The 4411-nt window shown below is 41.0% G+C and overlaps 1 long non-coding RNA gene across 1 annotated transcript in view; it reads right to left on the minus strand.

Moving 5' to 3' along the window:
* LOC108285407 overlaps positions 1–4411 on the minus strand; it is a 23901-nt gene that overhangs the window by 12612 nt on the left and 6878 nt on the right. Inside the window, exon 2 of the long non-coding RNA XR_001817569.2 lies at positions 2083–2191. This is a non-coding gene — a long non-coding RNA (uncharacterized LOC108285407). The remainder of the gene's footprint in view (positions 1–2082; positions 2192–4411) is intronic.

Below are 4411 nucleotides of genomic sequence, written 5' to 3' on the forward strand. Positions count from 1 at the left end.
AGTAGCTGGGATTACAGGCACGCGCCACCATGCCCAGCTAATGTTTTGTATTTTTAGTAGAGACGGGGTTTCACCATGTTGACGAGGATGGTCTCGATCTCTTGACCTCGTGATCCACCCGCCTCGGCTTCCCAAAGTGCTGGGATTACAGGCTTGAGCCACCGCGCCCGGCCAATCTTTACATTCTTATGTTCTGGTCCCAGGGACTTTTCTTCTCCACCCTCAGACCATTTTACCTTTTCTGGTGAAAAAAGATTTGGGTTCCCAGCAGGGAGTTGAGCCAAGGGACTCAGATCCTTTCGTCAACGTTTTGTCTTAATTTATGTCAGTATTGCCCCAGGCACTGTCAGCTTTCTCATTATAACCTTTGCCTTTTGATTTTTCTTTAATCTCCTCAGTCTGGGGCAAATGCAGAAAACTAGTGTGGGCCCCTTTAATGTTGGCATCATCAGCATTTGAACCAGAGCTACTCCATCTTAAATGGGGGCAGGGTAAAATAAGGCTGAGACGTGCTTGGCTGCATTCTTAGGATGTGAAGGCATTCTTAGTCACAGGATGAGATAGGTCAGCACAAGACACAGGTCATAAAGACCTTGCTGATAAAACAGGTTGCAGTAAAGAAGCTGGTTAAAATCCACCAAAATGAAGATGACAAAAAGAGAGACACCAAGTCATCCTCACTGCTACACTCCCACCAGCACCATAACAGTTAACAAAGCCAAGGCAAAGTCAGGAAGTTACCCTATATGGTCTAAAAGAGGGAGGCATGAATAATCCACCTTGTGTAGCAGCATATCATCAAGAAATAACCATAAAATGGGCAACCAACAGCCCTCAGATCTGCTCCATCTATGGAGTAGCCATTCTTTATTCCTTCACTTGCTTTCACTTTGTACCATGGACTCGCCTTGACTTCTTTCTTGCGTGAGATCCAAGAACCCCCTCTCTTGGGATCTGGATCCAGACCCCTTTCCAGTAACATTGGGAGACCAGAGTGGCTCCCTTTGGTCCACCCAAGCTTTGATATGCGTTGTAAAGACCTTTGTTTTAACCCCCATCAATTTTCATTTTATTTCATTTCTTAATGACCATCTGAAGATTTCCACCCTTCTGGAACTAGTCTTTTGACTCTCTTTTGCCTTTCCCATTTTTTTTTGTTGTTAATTACTCTGTTTTATTAGCACGTGTAAGACCCATGAGGGACAGCAAATTTGACAAGGCTTCTCAGTCAGTTGTTTGATTGTGCAGGACTAATGTCACCTGGGGTTCCCATATAGAAGGGGGCTCCCTTAACCACAGAATTTACCATGACCTGGGTAAGGCATATTCACTGGGAGAATATCCTGGTTATCATAAAGCCAGGCCTGCATGGTTTGCATATGAAGCATACCAGCTACTTTATCTGGCATGCTCCACTTGGCATTTTATAGGGAAAGTTGGGAAGTCCACTTCTCAGGGTAAACAGACTTTACAGTGGCATTTATCCAGTCTACTAGGCTGGTCATTCTCTCAGGAATAACCTCCTGTGTGTCTGAATCACATGTACTCATCAGAGATCGTTCAATAGTGAGCTGTGGGTCCTGCATCAACCCAAACATGCTCTTTCATTCTGTAGCATTTAAAATTATAGACATGGTCCTTAAAGCAGTTATTTTTATAATCCATTACAATAAAGGTTTCTCAGGAGGCTGATGATACCAGTATACAAAGTGGAACGATTCTTTTACATTATACCCTCCAATTTTAATAGTTACTTGGTTTTGCCCTTCCCTCATCCTATCATCTTGGTATAATAACTACAGGTCTCAGAGGTAACTTTTGTTGCCCTGGCTTAATCTTAACTTTTGTGGGTAGCTAAGAGGCTCTAGTGGCCTGACCTGAGACAGACCCACATCTGAGCTTGGTCCAGCCTTGAGGCCCAATTCAGCACTCTTTTACTTTCATTTTGGCTATTACAGATAAAAATAACCAGTTGAATATTTTGTTTTTTCCTTATTAGTCTGCATTTTCTTATGCATCCGGCAAACTAAATCCTTGGGAGTCGAAGTATTATCAATCTCTAAATTGCAAAGCAACTTTTACTTTTAGTAATTGAATGCAGCCCACCTGCAGCTCCTTAAGATGGGTTTACCATGTGGCCACCCAAGAGTCAAAGGTTCTCATATCTCACCTTTAAAATTTTCTCCATGCACTGGTACAGCGGCAAAAGAAAAAAATAAACAAAATAAAAATTTCTCCTTATTCATTTAGTTTTATGTGTATAATTTTCCCTTTACTTAAATAAATAGCCTCTAAACTAAAAAAAAAAAAAATACCACTTTCTTTAACAAAAACTACATCCTGTGTGTTTATGAACTTCACCCAAAACACACTTTATTTTTCTATGATTTTAACTCTTAGTAACCCAAATTCCCAATGAGAAAAAAGAGGATTAATTTAACACAAAAACTCTTAGTAGCCCAAATTCCCAATTAGAAAAAAAGAGGATTAATTTAATATAACATGACTTTAAGATTTTAAACTACTGAAGAAAATGGTGTTGGGAAAACTGGCTGGCAATGTGCAGAAAGCAGAAACTGGGCCCCTACCTGTCACCTTACACTAAAATGAACTCCAGATGGATCAAAGATTTAAACATCAAACCTAACACCATAAAGCACTAGAAGAAAACGTAGGCAAAACCATCCAGGACATAGGCACAGGCAAGGACTTCATGACTAAAACACCAAAAGCATTGGCAACAAAAGCCAGGACAGACAAATGGGATCTAATTAAATTCCAGAGCTTCTGCACAGTAAAAAAAACCATTATTAGAGTGAATCGGCAACCAACAGGATGGGAAAAATTTTTGCAATCTACCCATCTGACAAAGGGCTAATATCCAGAATCTACAAAGAACTAAAACAGATATACAAGAAAAAAACAAACAACCCCATTCAAAAGTGGGCGAATGATATGAACAGACACTTTTCAAAAGAGGACATATACGAGGCCAACAAACATATGAAAAAATGCTCATCATCACTGGTTATTAGAGAAATGCAAATCAAAACCACACTGAGATATCATCTCACACCAGTTAGAATGGCGATCATTAAAAAATCAGGAGACAACAGATGCTGAAGAGGATGTGGAGAAATAGGAACACCCTTACACAGTTGGTGGGAGTATAAATTAGTTCAACCATTGTGGAAGACAGTGTGGAGATTTCTCAAGGATCTAGAAATAGAAATTCCATTTGACCCAGCAATCCCACTATTGGGTATATACTCAAAGAACTATAAATCACTCTACTATAAAGACACATGCACACATATGTTCATTGCAGCCCTGTGTACAGTAGCAAAGACCTGGAACCAACCCAAATGCCCATCAATGATAGACTGGACAAAGAATATGCGGTACATATACACCATGGAATACTACGCAGCCACAAAAAACGATGAGTTTGTGTCCTTCATAGTGACTTGGATGAATCTGGAAACCATCATTCTCAGCAAACTAACCCAAGAACAGAAAGCCAAGCACCGCATGTTCTCACTCATAGGTAGGTGTTGAACAACGAGAACACATGGACTCAAGGAGAGGAGCATCACACACAGGGGACGGTTGGGGGTGGGTAGGGGAGAGAAAATGGGGGGTGGGGAGGGAGGTGAGGGTGGGGAGGGATAATATGGGAGACATACCAGATATAGCATGCACCTAAAGTAAAGTAAATAAATTTAAAAATAAAATAATTTTTTTAAAAAAAGGAGTCTGTTCTATCAGTCTTAAGGTCTGTGTTGATACCAATACTTGTCAGCTGGGTCTGAATTCCAGCAGGGAAAGGTATAATGAGGCCTGTCTGACTCCCGCTTCCCATCCTTGCTTGAGCTTGTTTTTCAGGTTAACTTTGGAATGGCCTTGGCTGAGAGGAGGAGTCCATTCAGATGGTTAGCAAGCTTAGAGTTTTATTTTTGGTTTATATCCTTTACATTTGCATATGGACAATGGCACAACAAAGTTTACTGCAGGATTATTTGTTAATATTTTTAAAAACGGCAACAATGCAAATGTCCATGGGCAGGGGAATAAATAAATAAATTGACGTGTGTTTAGGGATAGAATACTTGACAGCAATAAAAATGAATGGACTACATCTTGAAATAATGATGAAAGAGCAAGCAGCAGGCTGGGTGTGGTGGCTCACAACTGTAATCCCAGAACTTTGGGAGGCCAGGGCAGGCAGATCATTTGAGATTAGGAGTTTGAGGCTAGCCTGACCAACATGGTGAAATCCCATCTCTATTAAAAACAAAAAATTAGGCCGGGCGCGGTGGCTCAAGCCTGTAATCCCAGCACTTTGGGAGGCTGAGGTGGGTGGATCACGAGGTCAAGAGATCGAGACCATCCTGGTCAACATGGTGAAACC

This window comes from Cebus imitator, unplaced genomic scaffold (assembly GCF_001604975.1).
Source record: "Cebus imitator isolate Cc_AM_T3 unplaced genomic scaffold, Cebus_imitator-1.0 Scaffold297, whole genome shotgun sequence".
Taxonomy (NCBI): domain Eukaryota; kingdom Metazoa; phylum Chordata; class Mammalia; order Primates; family Cebidae; genus Cebus; species Cebus imitator.